At 45.2% G+C, this 18368-nt stretch overlaps 1 protein-coding gene across 1 annotated transcript in view; it reads left to right on the top strand.

Moving 5' to 3' along the window:
* LOC146425482 (ubiquitin-conjugating enzyme E2 R2) overlaps positions 1 to 18368 on the top strand; it is a 303121-nt gene that overhangs the window by 99458 nt on the left and 185295 nt on the right. The gene's annotated exons all lie outside the window — the stretch shown is intronic.

Raw genomic sequence — 18368 nt, 5'->3', positions numbered from 1 at the left:
TCTGCTAGCAGCTCAACAGCGACACAGATGCACCTGTTCAGTCGTGTGTTCAATTTCATTACTTTGAACAGTTACCAGTCCTCTCTTTTTCCAGATGGCTTCACTCAGTTCTAGATCTTTCATTGATGTAATCAGTTCAGCTCTTTGTGATGTTACAACTGATAGCAAGGTTTTTATTTGGTTTACCTGGTCAGTAGTTGTGACTGAATAACCTGTCATGAAGCTCTTCTTGTCTGTGTGGAGCTCCCAGTCTGAGTCCCCTGGAGGCATGTCCCTCGGGTCTGGCTTCTTCCACGGTCTGTAAACAGTCACACTTAGAGATATTATCAGTTAGTGCTGAGAACAGAGACATACCAGGATTGGCAACAAACGTTTTCAGAATATCATTACCCTGTTCCAATAACATGGCATGAGATACCTGTTGTCGGTGTTCGCAGAACAGACAGTGAGACAGCTCTTAGATGCAGCACATTTTGGCTGCCAGTTGAATGCAGCAATTCTTAACAGCTGCCTTCTGCAGTCCTCCAGTTTCTTTGCCAGCTGACTTCTAGATATGGTTGGGCTGTTCATTAAACCTTCAGATGAGACTGTTTTGATGAGCTGGCCTTTTTTACGTGCTTCAGGATTCTTCCATATGCTGCTTCGTGCTCCGAAAAGCGGCCAAACACTGAGAAGCAGCACGGAAGGGCGAACAGCCACGCCGAACACGCTCCAGATGTGCCGCGGCAGCAAGGCACATGGGCGAGCTGTGGCGCCCGAGGGGACGGTAGCGCGTCAGGAAAGCAGTAGAAACAAAGGAGGCATAGGCTCTTACGCTTGGGATTCCAGGAGGTTTATTGAAGGATCGCAGGGAAAGGTGAAGGGCAGCGAGGAGGGCGGAGAGCGGGGGTCGGCAGCGGGGCAGGAATCCAGAACGCAAGAGCGCAGGACAAAGGCTGCACAGGGTTAAAAGGGGGGGGGAAACGGGGAGTGGCCAGCCCCGAAGGGCCAACCAGGGAAAGTCTGAGGGGAGAAGGACGGGGGTACAAACCAGTAACCATACAGCGAGGGAAGGTACAAAACTTTTAAACCAATTGGGTGCTGTGCTGGGGGGAACATTCTGGAGCATAAACCATAAATGGGATAAAGGCAGGTAACGTAGCGACGAGAGGAAACTCACAGCATTCTCAATATGAGTTATAAGCAAGCTTCGTTTATTTTAACGCGTGTGCTCTTTTTGTACCATTATTGTGTTTTTATTTATTAATCACTAATCTACTCGTTAATTGCAGCAGTTACAGCTTACATTTCTTTCACATTCCATTCCCACATCTACAAGGTTTTCTCCCTCATTCTCCGTTAATCATAAGTTTCCTCCCGTACATTCTTCACACAGCTGCATCTTTTGATATTTTCTCACGAAGCGTTCCCAGGGGAAGCGAGCTGCTGCGGCCTGTACATGGCCTGAGTGCTACTTAGCCTAACAATGATCTTGCTCGCACAAACCTTCTAATAAGTCATGTCCGTGATCTTTAAGCCATTGTGTAACAGGCAGGGAGGTGCACAGGGCCAATAGACTTGCTGCTTGGGGCATATTAATGCTTCCAGTGGCAGGGTCCTCTGGGTCGTGACAAGTTTGTCGCCCTAACTTCGACAGTGACAGCTTTCACCTCAGACCCAGGATTCCTCTTCCACGGTCACTGACGCATGCTGCTGGTCACCCGGGCCGATCTGCTGAAGGGCCACAGCAACATCCATGTAATAGCAAAGAGTCCTTCCTTATTCACCGGAATGTAGGAGAAAGTATTTTTAGAATTTAATTCAGCGAACCATCTTAAACTAACTGGTTTTCTCTTCTTTTTGCGAAATTTCCATAAATCTTTCTTAGGAGAATTTGGCAAATAGAGAAACTGACAAATTACCTTGCGCCTTTTCAATCTATATTTCAAGGCTTGGAAAAAAGGTCTTATTTTTCTTACCCCTGTGGCACTGACAGGTCTTACAGTACTTTGACTCGGTTTCCCTTTCAAGGTGTTTGTTGAAGTAAGACTTTCTTTGCCTACGACTTGCTCCAAAGGAGCTTGGAAAACGACTTCCCCTTCCTTGGACCCGGCGCTTCCCCACTGGGCAGTAAGGAGGAGAGGGGCAGCCAAAGCAGCCCCACTCCCGCAGACCCGCACAGCGGGGCAGGAAACACACACACCTGGGGACACCCCCGAGGCGACCGCCTTGCCCGTGTTCGCTCCCCGCTGCCGCTCGCAGCTGCTTCCCGTTTGCTCTGAAAGAAAACTTGTTACTATGGGAACTGCCATTGCGCAGTGCTGAGAAGCTGTGCTCCCGCCCCCACGGGTGACATCAGCTTCTCTGAGCACCTCAACCCCGCCCCTGCCCCCACCCACCACGGTAGCATGATGCCTTATCACTGGTAAAAAAATTTTGAGACGCAGACACACAGTATAGGAAAAGGGTATTACCTTGGTTTAATAGGATCCCAGATGCACACCGACAACCAAGCCCCACGATATCCCTCGTATACAATTTATGGACAGCCTAGATTAGCATACCTATCTAAAAGTCTCCAATAAGAAGTCTAACAAATGAAGTAATTGCCCCCTTATTAAAATTACCTCCCCCCAAAAAGGTTACAACTTAGTTTACAAAAACATGTCTCAGTGATGGGGCTCTGTTCAAGGTTGGTGCCTCATGTTCTTGAGATTGTGGGGTTTGTTTCGTCTTCTCCAAAGAATTCTGAGCAGGGCAAGGGTACTAGGGTTATAAACATGTAGGGTTAAGATACAGGGAGTAAAAAGTACAGGAATGGGGAAGGGTAAAAGGATATATATAAAGAGAGTATAAAAGTAAAATGAAAAAGGACAAAAACCCATCAGGCATCAGCAGAGGCGGCACCGCTCAGGGTGACATCCTCAGCATTAGCTTCTCTGATCGGCTCAACCTCGTCCCCACCCACCGTGGCAGCAGAAGCGGTACTTCCCAGGGCAGTGATGTCACCGCCCTCGGGTCCCGCCTCCCCGGCCTCCCTTTGGGCCGGAGCCAGCGGGCAAACCGGCCGCCCCCCCACCACGCCCAGTGGCAGCAGCAAGCAGGCCGGGCCATAGCTGCGCAGTGGCGGTAGTGGGGGAGGGCCTATCATGGCCGGCAGCCCCACCCTCAGACAAGGTATTAGCAAATCCATTTCTACTTCTTCTCTTTCCCTAGGACTAAAACGGGTTTCCTCCTTCTCATTTTTTCTACGTGAGGAGACACACCCCGTTGTGTACACTTACAAACAGGAAAGATCACAGAAGTAACACACATAGAGGACTTGAACCCACGTTCAAGGTTGCAGTGCAGGACTTAAACTTTGCCACTGCAGTACTAACCCTAGCCCTCTCTTAGAAGGACATCTCCTTTTACACAAAACAAATTGTGAGAGATCTCACCACAAAACACCGCTTTATACGCCTATTCACGTGCCTCTGTGTTGGGTCCTTGGTCTCCGATGCCTTCCAGGCTGCCACTGCCCCCGAAGGTGCCGACAGGGGGGGGTGATGGCTAAGTGTTGCATTGGACCTGAGGGATTTACAGAGACCTCCCTGTCCCGGTGGGGTCACCAGAAACTGATGCCTGAAACAGGCTACCTGAAAACAGAGGCCAAAACAATTAGGTGTATAAAAAGCAGACAATTTATTCAAGGTCTTCAAGGTACATTCAGGCAAGCAAAGCCCCCCTTGGGGACTACACCCAAAATGGACCCCAGGTCACGAGCTCTTCACCTTTTATAAGTTTTGTCTTATTAGCATATTAGTCCCTAATTCTCCAATCACACCTTCAGGTGATGATACTGACTGCCCCAGGCCCTGCTCCCCCCTTTCCACCATTGTTTACATATTTCGGGCCCTAGGGTAACGAATATGTCCTTGAATCTCTATCCAGAGAGCTTTGTTTTGTTTAAATGTGTTGGGAACAGAGGTTTTCAGCATTCTGTAAGAGCACAGAACTACACCAAGTTACAGACGCATGAAGAGAAAAAATCCCCCAAAGTTATTGGGCATCAATCTCAACCTGTGATTTCTGCCTTTTGTGCTTTCAGTTGGTGGTGGTGGTGGGGATGGGGAGTGAGTGGTTGCATGGTTTTAGCAGGACTACTAAATTGGACTCCTATTCCCCTGCACTACAGCTGCCAAGCTATTGCTTGTGTATTAGCATGGATACCACAAACAGTGGTGCCAGGAGAGGTGGGAGGAAGAACCTATGTTTTGATTTGTGCTGGTTTGTTCTTTTCTCCACACTTAGGGCTTATAGTGTGTGGATGCTAAGGTATTTCTTAAGCACAAATGCTGAGGATTTATCAGACCCATAGTTGAGTATAAGAAGTAGGAAACAACAGTGTGTACTTTTACTTTGGCAATTTCAAGTCCTATGACAATGACTGTCATTGATCTGTTTCTTAATCTGTTTCACATAATAATTCTGATTGCTGCTTGTGTCCTAATGTGAGAGCACATTAATTGTGGTGCTCAATGCCTGGATTAGGACCCTGAGCTGTCCTGCTCTGTATCCAGCTGCATAGCTGCTTTTATGGCGCCTGTTAGTCCTGGCTTTTAAAGGCTATAAACAAAGATCTGTGACTCTTTTGCCAGTGAACTTCCATTGCTTTTCTGTTTCCCTTAGCAGTTTGTACACTGCAGCCATTTGTGCACAAGCAGAACTGTACATGTGAGCATTGTAATAGCTGCTACTTCAAACGTTTGAAGCGGTGGAGAGAGAAGGCATGTTGGTAGTGATCAAGCTTGATACTGAGAAAATATGTGATGTTCTTCAAAGGTAGCGGGGGAAGGAGGGCACCTTCATTAAAAGAAAAATATAGACACAAGTTCATGTTTCTAGAGATATTTTAAATTTAGTTCTGTATAAATTTATCAGATGGTAGTATGGAGACTTTCTACCATCCTTTCTCATGTGCAACTACAAGAATAAAGTTTACAAGAATGTTGCTGCTTCTTTACAATACCTTCTTGGAATTGAAATCTCTTCATCTGAGAAGTACAAGTCAAAATTTAATCTCCTTTAAAAACTAATTTGTGCTCACCATCCAGTAGCCCTTGAGCAGCTTTAGTGCTTTAATGATTTCACTGTAACATTTTCTGTTACTTTTAAAATGCCTTCTTGCTGTTGATAGGTTCTTCACGCTACAGCACAGTGAAGCTGACTGCATGGAAAATCAGCTTGAAAGAGTCTCCACATCTGGTTTTGATACTAATTTATGGTTACTTCCAAACCATTGGTATTTGAATCAAACTGTCATTTTCTAATTTGTTGTCCTTCCCAATACTGATTTATGCACTAAATCACAATTGTTTATATTTGCTTCAGTCCACTGTTTTTGTCTCTGATACTGCCTGTTATATTTTAATAAACTTAGATAATGCAAGTTCAGCTGCCTTATTTTAGTGGGGAGGAACAGAGGAACAAAATAAAGGCTTTAAATATGGTTTGGTCACCCCTTGTAAATTATCATAGGCATTTGTATGAACAATGACTTCTCAGAATCTCCTCTGTGTGTGCTTGTAAGGCCCCAAAACCTGGCTCGAAGAGCCTCTTAAAAAGGCTTATGGGGTTTTTTAATGTACTCTCAGTTTGACGCATGGAAGAAATACTGACAAGATATTCTCAAGACATCAAAACAAAAAACTTTACTGGCAACTTCAGAAAATCAGAGAACTTTGGCAAAAGTTTAGAGCAGCATTTAATCAACATAAAACATTTCACAAAGCATTAACTTAGCCCATTCAACTTACTAAACTCCAAATCCATCCAATTTTAAGTTACTCAAAACTCCAAGAACAAAGAATTAGAAGAAGAAGAGAGAAAAGAAAAAACATGTATAGATACCACTCCTGGTTCCAGTGGTATTCAGCTGCAAGAAATTCCAAGGAAAGGTAGGGTCAGGATGGTTGCTTGCCTCATGTTCTGGGTTAAGTACCCTTTGGCTTTCCTGGGCCCTTCCCCCAGGTGTGACTTCTGGTTATCTAGCCACTCTGGGGCTAGACTGGGGCTCCAGGGGTGGGGTGTGGAGCATTGCCTCTGGTGTACCAGTGATCGGTGGCCACTGCAGGGCTGGGATATAGGCTCTCTAGGGGGTGGGGTGTGTGGAGCAGGGCATTGCCTGACCAGACCAAAGCCCAACCTGCCCCTTCTCCCACACACATGCCTGAAATGTTTTAAACCAGCAATCATTCCAGTCTCTCACAGTGCTGCTGATGTGATAGCCTGTCCCCCAGAGATAGATGCTGGAGGCTTGCCTGGGCTATCTGCAGAGTATGTTAATTGAATATGGCACAGTGCAATTCAGTACTCCTGATATTTCATGTTATCAGGAAGATAATTCAGTGAATTTCTCAGTTAACCTTGTAAATTTAATTTCCTCCCACAGCCTTTTTTTTTTTTTTGTATTATAGCAGTTTAAGTACCACTGTTTTAACATTGACTTGGTAAATGAGATGAGTTGGGGTTTTTTTAATGTTGATGCTTTAATGACATGATATAGAGATCCAGATACTCAAAAAAAGTATAAATTGGGAGGATATGCTGATTCCATGTATTGAGGAAAAGGAGAAAAAGCAAGGGATTTTATGTTGCAGAGAGGATGAATTGCAAGATGTGCAAATGTTAGTTCTGTTGATGCCTTAAATTGCTAGAAAAAATTTTTAGACGCAGACACACAGTATGGGATAGGGGTTTTACCTTGGTTTAATAGGATCCCAGATGCGCACCGATGAACAAGCAAGCCCAAAGGCCAGCCAAAAAGCCCCAAAAGCTAAAAAGCTAAAAAGCTCAAAAAGCCCAAAAAGCCCCCAACGATATCTCTCGTATACAATTTATAGATAGCTTAGATTAGAATACCTATCTAAAAGTCTCCAATAAGAAGTTTAGCAAATGAAGTAACTGCCCCCTTATTAAAATTGCCCCCCCCCAAAAGATTGCTACTTAGTTTACAAAAAACGTGTCTCAGTGACGGGGGCCCTCTTCAAGGTTGTGCGTCATGCTTTTGAGATTGTGGGGATGTTTCGTCTTCCCCTAAGGATTCTGAGCAGGGCAAGGGGTACTAGGGTGATAAAATGCAGGGTTAAGATACAGGGAGTAAAAAGTACAGGAACGGGGAAGGGTAAAAGGTTATATATAAAGGATATATATATATAAAGAGAGTATAAAAGTAAAATAAAAAATCCAAAAACCCATCAGGCATCATTTCCCCCCTTTTTGGAGACTAACAAGCTTTTACCTTGTTTAGTCTCTAACTTACTCTAAACTACTCTATCTACAACATCGGTTTACACAACTAGCTATGGCAAAAATAATAACTACAATTATAATAATTATAAATGTTTCTTTCACTCAGGCCCAGTCTGGCAACCATGAGGTGAGGGCATGGAAAATTTGGTCAAATTTTAAGGTGTAATTTTTTGAACCCACTTCGTGTAGAATTTGAGTTTCCTTCCAAATCTTCTCTGATTCTCCCATCTTGGTCCACAAAGGCAATGACCATTTCTCTTTCTCATTTAGAGGTGGTAATTGAGTACAGATCCAGCAATTGCTCATATTAAGAGCTTTGGATACATTTTGCATCACAGTATTGTGCAACTCCTGGGCTGAGCCCTGAGTTATGGTTACCAGTTGGAAAAACAGTATACATGTAAGGAATAATTTAACCATCATCTTGATTTGTATCAGTTTCTGTTTTCTCGGTAGTCTCAGGAGCAGAAGCTTTCTTCACTCTGGAATAGTGGATCCACGGTCCTTTCCCAGCAACCTTGACAGCAGTGAGGGTGGTCAGCAAGACTTGGAATGGTCCCTTCCACTTGGGTTGCAAGGGGTCACTGTCCCACCACTTGATGTAGACCCAGTTTCCAGGCTGAAACGGATGGGCAGGGATGTCCAATCCTATCGGCTTGGACAGGACAACGAATCTCTGGAGCTTCTGCAAAGTGGAACTCAAAGCTATTAAGTATTTCTGCAAATCAATTTTTCTCCTCATGTGAATTTCACCTGGAATGTGTGGAACTTGATATGGTCTGCCATATAGAATCTCATAGGGACTTATGTTGTCCCTTCGCCTTGGTTGTATGCGGACTTCAGTAAGGCTATAGGCAAAGCCTGAACCCATGTCATAGATGTTTCTTGACAAATTTTTTCAATCTGGGTTTTGAGGGTTTCATTCATACGTTCAACCTTGCCACTTGCTTGGGGCCTGTATGGTGTATGCAGGTCCCAAGTGAGTCCCAGGATCTTGCTAACTTCCCCGACCACTGTTGCAATAAAATGTGGTCTCCTATCTGATGACATTCCCAAGGGAACTCCAAATCTTGGAATTATATGATTGAGCAAAGCTTTTACTACCTCTTTTGCTGCATTGGTGCGACAGGGATAAGCTTCAGGCCATCCACTGAATGTATCAACCAATACCAATACATATTTGTATCTTTCTCTCCGTGGCATTTCAGCAAAATCTATTTGCCAGTAATCTCCCGGGAGATGCCCTGTCTTGGTCACTCCTAACACTACCCTTTTAGTTGTGTCAGGGTTGTTTTTGCAGCATGTTTCACACTTGCTTGTTACAGACTGCACGATGTCAGTCATTCCTCTCTCTATCACTACTTTCTTTAGATGTTTTAAAAGGTTTTCTGTTCCCCAGTGTGTACTTTCATGTTTTCTTTGTGCTATTTCTCGAAGGATCGGGGGTGGGACTACAACTTGGCCCACAGGTGTAACAGCTCACCTACCCTCCTTAATTTCAGCCTTAAGAGATTTGATTAACTGTTGGTCACTCTGATCATATTTTGGGGCAAACCCTGTCAAATCTACTTCTTTTTGTGGCACTATTGCAAAAATGCCTTTTTCTGCTATCCCTCTTGCCATTTCATCAGCAAAGCAATTTCTCACTTCAGGAGTTGTCTTCTCCTTTTGATGACTTTTGCAGTGCATGACAGCTACTTCTGTAGGTTTCCAGATGCTCTGCAGGAGTGCTAGGATTTGTTTGGCATGTTTAATGCTATTACCTTGAGCAGTCAACAGGCCACGTTCTTTTCAAATAGCTCCATGGGCATGAACAACACTGAATGCATATTTGGAATCAGTCCATATATTTACCTTCTTTCCCTCGCTCAGTTCTAGAGCTCTGGTCAGTGCAATCAGTTCAGCTTTCTGTGATGATACATCTGAAGGCAAGGCTTTTGCCTCAATCACTTCATCTGTGGTGGTCACTGCGTAGCCTGTCATACGCTTACCGTTCCGTATGAAACTGCTCTCATCAGTAAAAAGTTCCCAATCTGGATTCTCCAGAGGCACATCCTTCAGGTCTGGTCTACTGGAGTAGGTTTTTTCTATTGTCTGCAAACAGTCATGCTCAGGCACGTTATCAAGCAATGTAGACGACAAGAACATTGCGGGGTTTACAACAGATGTTGTTTCTAGAGTGACATCGTCCTGTTCCAACAATACAGCCTGGTATTTAAGCATTCTGCTAGGGGATAACCAGTGTCTCCCCTTTTGCTCCAGCACAGAAATCACGGCGTGGGGTACATACACGACAATGTGCTGCCCAAGGGTGAATTTCCGAGCTTCCTGGATTAGGATGACAGTTGCTGCCACGGCTTTCAGACACCCTGGCCACCCTTGGCTAACATTGTCTAGTTGTTTTGAAAAATAAGGTACAGCTCTTCGCTGATCCCCAAGATATTGTGCTAGCACCCCAAGAGCTACATTCTGCCGCTCGTATGTGAACAGTTCGAAGGGCTTTGTTAAATCTCGCAGCCCTAAAGCTGGAGCAGACATCAAGGAATGTTTTAACTGTTTAAAGGCAGCTTTCGCTTTCTCTGTCCAGTTAATGGTTCTCTTTTCAGCTGTCTTTAGGGTTTCATACAGAGGCTTTACCAGTATTCCATACTTTGCTACCCAAAGTCGACACCAACCTACTATGCCGAGGAAAGCTTGCATCTCTCTCACCGTGTGGGGCTCTGGAAGCCGACAGATAGCTTCTTTCCGTTCTCTGCTAAGTTGTCGATGACCACGGAAGATTTCTAGCCCCAGGTATACTACAGTTTCTTTGGCAACCTGTGCTTTTTCCTTTGTGACTCGGTATCCGCCCATGCCCAAAAAATTCAAAAGACAGTGAGTTGGATGCAGTCATCTCGTGGTTTTGCTGCGATCAGGATGTCATCCACATATTGGAGGATTTATCCTTTTGGTTCCTGTTTTTTCCAGTCTTTCAGTTCCTTTGATAGCTGGTGTCCGAATATTGTTGGGCTGTTCTTGAACCCTTGGGGTAACACTGTCCAAGTTAGTTGAGTCTTTCTTCCTGTCTCAGGATTTTCCCACTTAAAAGCAAAAAGCTCCTGGCTATCTTTGTGGATTGGAATAGAGAAAAAGGCATCTTTGAGATCTAAGACTGAGAACCATCCTAATTCATTTGTTAATGTGGTCAGAAAGGTGTAGGGATTTGGTACAACTGAATGTATGTTCTCTGTAATTCTGTTGATTGCCCTCAAATCCTGCACTAGCTTGTAACTCTTACCATCAGCTTTCTTTACTGGCAGGATGGGTGTGTTGTATTTGGACTCACATTCCACTAGCAACCCGAATTTGAGAAATTTCTCAATTACAGGTGCCAGTCCCCTACGACTTTCTAATTTCAGAGGGTATTGTTTCTGCCTTACCGGTGTTGCTCCTGCTTTGAGTGCAATACTCACAGGTTCAGCTCTTTTGGATCTCCCGGGAAAATCACTGGCCTATACTAGTGGAATTACCGCATCCTCAACTTCTTTAGGAATTTTTCCACAACATTCCTGGATAAGAATAGTAGCTGCTTCGACAAATTTAGATTCAGGAATTATAACTTTCACTCCCTCCTCCTTGGAAAATTTAATTTCTGCTTCTAATTTTTTCAATAAATCTCTGCCCAACAATGGTTTTGGAGAATTTGGTATATATAAAAATTGATGAGTCACCCAATGTTTCCCCAGTTTAAATCTTAAAGGTTGAAAGAAAGGCCTTGTTTCACTTACTCCCGTGGCACCAATTACATTTACAGTATCTTGACTCAGTTTCCCCTTTAAAGTATTTAACACAGAATATGTTGCCCCTGTATCAACCAAAAATTTAACATCATCTTTCCCCAGCTTAATTATAACCGAAGGCTCCGCTGGGGTGGATAATGCCTTCGGTCCCCGTCAATTCCCACTCACAGCTAATTGAGAAGATGTGGGCATCTCTTTCGCCCGCATTGGACACTCGTTCTTCCAGTGTCCCTTCTTCTTGCAGATGGCACACTGGCCCTCGGCTAGAGGAGGGTGAGGTGGACTCTTTCTTTTCCCTTGACCCTGTTTCTTCTTGTAGTGGGGTTTACCAGTATCTTTATCTGTTGAATCTCTATTTTGGTATACTTTCCAGGCTACATTCAACAACCTATTTATATCATACTCATCCAATTTTTGCAGCTTTTTCTTTATATCAGGTGTAGATTGGCCTACAAATATGTAGGCTAAATGAGACTGCTGCATTGGGGAATCCAAGTCCAAGTTTGTGTACTTCCGTGCAGCCTCTTTGAGCCTGTTCAGGAAATCTGTGGGGGTCTCAGTTAGACCTTGCCTAATTTCATATACTTTGGCCCAATTAATTGCTTTAGGAATAGCACATTTTAGTCAAATAACTATCCACTTTTGATACTGTTTTAATTTGGCCATTTCTTCTGGCACATTGGGATCCCAACCTGGATCTATCAAAGGAAAAATATTACCAACAGGTCCTTGAATGGTTCCAGCTGCAATTTGAGTTTTCACAGCATTTACAGCAGCCTTGATAACCATCTGCTTTTCTGTACTATCCAGTACCTCATCTAACATTACATTCAGGTCACTCCAATCTGGGTTTTGTGCCTTGATAGCTAATTCAAACCGCATGGCTACTTTCTCCGGATTATCTCTGTATGTTCCAACTGATTCTTTCAATTGTTGGAGTTCTCCGAGGGAAAAAGGAGTTTTGATATAAACCATCTCTTGATTCCCAAGACAGCCTGCCTTAGGGGTGCTTCCAGGACAGGCTCTTCCTTCCTTGGTTCATCCATTTTAGACCTGGTACGCTTTGCCACTGGACTGGGAGCTCCGATAGCTTCCCGGGCTATTTTCCCCCTTTTTTTCCCAGCAGGCTCGCTGCCTGCAGCTTCAGCCTCGGTTTCCCCTTCTTCTTCTGAGCTATCTGCATCTGCACTGGATTCATCTGACTCACGCTTGATTTGGATTTTTTCCTTCTCAGCTCTAGTGGAGCTGTGGAGGGGGTGCCGCCTGCTACCCCCCTTTTCCCCAGTCTGCGAGGGGCCAGCGGTAGACGTGCTTCCCTCTCCGTCCCGGTCAGTCCCGGTTCCGTCCTTCCCTCCGCCCCGGTCCCTCCCTTTGCCTCTGCCCCTGCTTCCACTCCTGTCTCCACCCCTGTCTCCGCCCCTGCTCCCGCCTTCATTCTCGTCATCAGACCGCTCCGGGGATGGTGGCAGTGGGGGAGGAGGCGGCCACACCTCCTCTCTCCCCCGTGCTGTATCAAGTAAGTGAAGGGGAGGAGCAGACGGCCAGGATGGCGGTGGGGGAGGAGGAGGAGGAGGGAGAGGAGGAAGAGGGGGGAGGAGAGGGGGCACCGGCTCCTGTTGCGGCTGGGGTGATGCCCCCCTTCGTAAATTTGGTGCCACTAAGTTTGTGTCTGTCATGTCTATCTCCTCATCTTTTGTCGGAGGCTGCTTCTGTCTATCTTTCTTCTTTTCTAATTTTTGTAAAGCCATCTCAAAGCGGTTCTTTTTCATTTGCTTATACGCTTCTTCTCGATTTAGAAATATAGAAAACAATTCTGCATATCTTAACTCCTTAAACCTGCTCTGAACTCGGAGTTCCACGAATAACTTTGTAATAAGTTCATTATCTAAACTGCCTAACCGAGGCCATTTACTCCCCCCTTTTAGCTTCAACGCAGGCCACACCCACAGTGAAAGTCTAGTTAATTTACCAGAATGTAATTCAACACTTCGTACTGTCAGTATATTCCAGTTTTTCAAAACCAAACCCAGTGGGGAATCCTGTGGGATGTTTGGGTTGGTAGATAACACACTGCCCATTCTCTTACTTATAAACAGAAAGAAACAGTAGGATAAAGTTTCTAACCTATAAATTAGCACAGAACCAGCAGAGCAAAGAAAGCAAGCCTGAAGACCATGCGTGTTCAGCTTAGAAACCCTGGCGGGATTCGAACTTCTGTTCGAACCCACACCCCAACCTGTGGGCTGCAGCCCCGTCTGAGCCACAGCCCCCTGTGAGCCCTATGCGGCTCCCTGTGAGCTTTACAAGGGGCGTCCCCCTCTTCTCACAGTCCCCCCACCCTGTGGGAGCAGAGCGGTTAAAAAACCCCCTTTATGGCCCCCCTGGCCACGCTCCCACCCTTGGAGATCTCCTGATTGCTAGCAGCTATATATATAAAATCATAAAACAACCCCTTTGATCTTACCTCTCCAGCTGTGTTCCTGCAGTCTTGGGAAACTCCCGGATTCCGATTCTGAAATCGCTGCCTCTCTCCCCCGGTGCCGGCAGTGGGGGGGATGCAGCAGGGTGTTCCTCGGTCCAAAATCAAAAACCGGGGTTCCTGCTCCTGCCTGGCTCGCCAGAACTGATGCCTTAAATTGCTAGAAAAAATTTTTAGACGCAGACACACAGTATGGGATAGGGGTTTTACCTTGGTTTAATAGGATCCCAGATGCGCACCGATGAACAAGCAAGCCCAAAGGCCAGCCAAAAAGCCCCAAAAGCCAAAAAGCCAAAAAGCCCAAAAAGCCCCCAACGATATCTCCCGTATACAATTTATAGACAGCCTAGATTAGAATACCTATCTAAAAGTCTCCAATAAGAAGTTTAGCAAATGAAGTAACTGCCCCCTTATTAAAATTGCCCCCCCCAAAAGATTGCTACTTAGTTTACAAAAAACATGTCTCAGTGATGGGGGCCCTCTTCAAGGTTGTGCGTCATGCTTTTGAGATTGTGGGGATGTTTCGTCTTCCCCTAAGGATTCTGAGCAGGGCAAGGGGTACTAGGGTGATAGAATGCAGGGTTAAGATACAGGGAGTAAAAAGTACAGGAACGGGGAAGGGTAAAAGGTTATATATAAAGGATATATATATAAAGAGAGTATAAAAGTAAAATAAAAAATCCAAAAACCCATCAGGCATCACTGTCACCAAACAGAATGGAAGAAACTTATCCAACACCAATTTGATGTGAATAAGCAGACACTTCTTTATTCAGGCGCTGGGAAACACAGGGGATTGCTCCTCCATATATGTTCCATTTAACAGACAAAATCCATCCATTTTTATATATTTTTTCTGCTGAATCATCATTACATAAATTATTTTACATACTATGCATAATATGCTTACTCTTAAATTTAACCTTTACAATAATTGGTTTGCTGGTTATACAACTTCATCAATATTCTCATCCTAAAACTATCATTGGTCATCTCTACTGAGCTCTACTGATTGGAATTCTTGATATTCAAATGAAGATGGGGAGGGTAGGGGTTTCCAAGCAGCATAACTGGTGTGCATGATGGTCTCCGTAGTTTCTTGAACAAAACAGAAGTCCAGTAACTTCTTGGTGAAGTTTCTATGGTTGCATATTTCAAACACAACACTCCTAACATTCCTATACCTTATACTTCACAATTTTCTTCTTGTAATCATAACTAACTCTTTTATATTATTAAGTCAATTATTTGATCAGAATATTTATAACAGTTCCCTCCTTTTCACTCCCATATAACATCGAGGTGGGGATTGATAAAGAGGATACAGATCAAAATAAAAAACATATGGGAAGGGAGGATTTTAGTCCTGTTGTGGGCTGGACTCAGAGACATACCTGGCCAGTCATACAGGCACAATTAAGAGAAGCAGTGGGGGCAGAGGCTCTACCAGTTTTTGTACATGTCCCTTTTACTACTTTGGGTTTGTTGAATTGGAAACCATCTGTTGGATCACACTGAGAGAATCCTGAAGGAATATATCAGCTTTTGGGAACAGTCTTGCTGACTCATAACCCTAATGGGCAATATGCAGGCTAAATCGAATACCTTTTAACTGTGGAAGAAAAGAGAGTGGTATTGGGAGAAGTTGAAAGAGGAGGAATAAGGGATGTTGGGTTTGGGATCTGAGATGTCCCCTCCTTTGGCCTGAATCAATGTCCTAATTGTAGGCAGGAAGGCTCAATTAGCAGATGTAAATGTCATGATGCTGGAGGATTTTGACAATGAATGAAGGGGACCAGGGGAAAATATCAGGGCATCCCCTGCTGATCCCCTGGTTTCAATAAAGCTGGAGAACAAAGCAATAGACTCTTTAATAGATAGGAGAGCCATGCATTTGGTAATAAGTTGATAAGGACCCTCAAGCAAAGTAACTACCTATTGTTGGGGCCACAGGAAAGAGAACTCTGCAACTGCTCCTCCAACCTATGGAATGTACAATTTGTGACACTAAACTAATGTGTTTCTATATATGCCAGAATGCCCCCTTCCCTTGATGAGATGTGTCTTGGTTTAAAAGCCAAATGTCAGCCAAGGAAGGTGGGAACCTTCTTGGAATGGAAAGAAGACCCCTCCCTCCAAATGATTATAACTTTGAAAATTACTGGGCTTCCAAGCAAAAATGTAAGAAAAGGAATAACAGTTCTTTACTACTCTATATATAAAACAGAACAGAACAACAAAATAATAACAAAAGGTTCCCACCTGCTAAGCACTATTTTTCCCTTTTGGTGTAGTTATGACCACAACTGGCAGGGGGCACTGGTGGCTCTGGTGAGGTGAAGAGTGCAGTAGCTCACTCGCAGCCAGCAGGGGGTGCTCTGATGCAAGCTTGGAACTGTCCCAGAGGGTAATAGCAGCTCAGACAAAAGGGAAGGAAGGGGGTGATTCCCCTGAGCATTCACTCAAGTAACGACCAGTCTCAGCACTGTCAACAGCAGCAGGCACAAGTTGGGGAAGGTAGGCAGGGCTCAGTTGTGGTGCTAAGCTACTGTACAGAAAGAGATCTGGTAGAGACTGCCTCGACTCCAGGTGGCACACCACATGATGGCTCTGGATTCCTAAGCAGAACGGAAGAAGGACCCACCTCCCAGCCAAGTCTCAGGTCAGCCCCACCACACCTTGCAGCATTACTCTGCCATTCCCAAAAAAACCCCAATCGGGAAAGCCCACCCCCCAGCCAAAGCTCCTCAACCCCAAAATTACTCCATTGGAATGCCAGAGCCATTGGCCACTTCCCTTTGGGTCTTAATTGCTGACTATTCACCCAGAAAAGCCACTGCCTCCCCCTTCTAGCATCTCCCTGAAAAGAATGGGAAGAAATTCACTGAGAAACCTAAACCCACCACATTATCCAGCCTGAATTTTTTCCCATACCAACATGTTACATCGAACTTAGACTTTTAAACGATATGCATACATGCATTATTCTAATTATATACATACATACATCTAGATATGGATACAGGTGTAGTATCATGGACAGTTCACCCCAAAATAAGGTGCTCTTGAGGTATACATTGTGTTTCTTCATCCTTCTGCATCACCCACCAGGTGCAACCTGGTTCTTGAGCAAAAACAATCCCACGAATGGGTTTGCCTTTGCTTGAAGCAGGGTGTCTTGGTTTGAAAGACAGGTGCCTGCCAAGAGAGGTTGAACCCTCCCTTAGGACAGAGAATGTGATTTTTCCCCTCCCTCCGAATTATTTAATTTTGAAAATCAAGGGCTTTCAGGCAAAGGTATGGGAAAAAAGGAATATCAGTTCTTTACTAGTATCTATAAACAAGCAATAACAATAATAGCAACCACAACTAGAACCAGCAACCAATAGCAGATGACTTGTGAGCTGCTGAGCCTTTTCCCATGTGGTGTAATCACGGTCGCAAGCAGCAGGGGCGCTGTTGAGCTCCCGGCCAAGCAGGGCAGGTGCGATGCCTCCCGAGCAGCTGCAGGTGGCGCTGTGGCGCAGGGTCAGGTCAGCCTCACACAGCTGGTAATGGCGGGCAGGCTGAAAAGCATGCAGGGCAGCGAAGCAGCTCGGAGCAGCGAGAAAGCAGGGCAGCAGGGGTAGGAGCTGGCTCTCTCCCCGGCTAGCTAGCGAGGTAGCAAGGATTTCTGCAGTCACAGCAGACGCTGCGGTCTCGTGCGGCAGAGGGCGGGGGGCAGGCGACAGAGGCAGCCGGACTCTCCCGGCAGCAGCTGCAAGAAAACGCAGCCCGGGGAAACGTGCACTTCCCAGTGGGAAAAAAGGTTGAATCAAAGCTCACCCAGTCAGGAAAAGAAAAAACAGGGCACAGTTGGATTTCCTCTGGTCGCAGCCGAAAAGCAAAGAGCAGCCTCTCCTCTCAGCGTCTGAACCACGAGAGAGCGTTCCAAGGGCCAGCTCTTCCCTTACCCTGCCCTGCCCAAGCACACCTTTTGCCTTTTACAAAAGACTTGATGGCTCTAAACATGCAACTATTTGTTGCTTAGTAACAGTGATGGAGAAAAATTCTAAGGCCTTCCCCAAACTCCAACACAGGGTTAATCCAAACTATTTTCCCTAGCATACCTCTCAGGTGTAATACAGGGACCTTATCTCCATCTACAGTGTGAAGGGACTCTGATTGGACAGAGCTGGCTCAATAGACAGAGCCTCTAGTGTTGACTAGCCACGTAGCCTTTGCTAGACGCTGATCCCAGTGCTTGAAAGTCATCCCACCTCCATGCCTTCAGAGTGGTTTTCAACAGTCTATAACACCATTCAACCTTCTCGGCAGCTGGTGCATGGTATGGAATATGATACACCCACTCAATGCCATGCTCTTTTGCCCAGGTGGTAACTAAACTATTCTTGAAATTAGTTCCATTATCTGACTCAATTCGCTCTGGGGTGCCATGTTGCCACAGGACTTGTTTTTCCAGGCCTGGGATTGTGTTCCAGGCAGTAGCGTGAGGTACCAGGTGCATCTCCAGCCAGCTGGTGGTTGCTTCCACCATGGTAAACACATAGCACTTGCCTTGGCAGGTTTGCAGCAGTGTGATGTAATCAACCTACCAGGCCCCTCCATACCTATACTTATTTTACTGCCCACCATACCACAGGGACTTTGCTCTCTTACCCTGCTTAATGGCAGCACGTCTCACACTCATGGATAACCTGGGAGATAGTGTCCATGGTTAAATCCACCCCTTGGTCTCACGCCCACTTATAGGTGGTATCTCTGCCCTGATGACCTGAGGCATCATGGGCCCATTGAGCTTGGAATAACTCTCCTTTGTGCTGCCAGTCTAGATCTAC

The sequence above is a fragment of the Lichenostomus cassidix genome, chromosome W (assembly GCF_008360975.1).
Source record: "Lichenostomus cassidix isolate B80296 chromosome W, HeHo_3.0, whole genome shotgun sequence".
Taxonomy (NCBI): Eukaryota; Metazoa; Chordata; class Aves; order Passeriformes; family Meliphagidae; genus Lichenostomus; species Lichenostomus cassidix.
The sequence above is the reverse complement of the archived record's forward strand: the minus strand, read 5'-3'. Positions and strand labels throughout refer to the sequence as shown.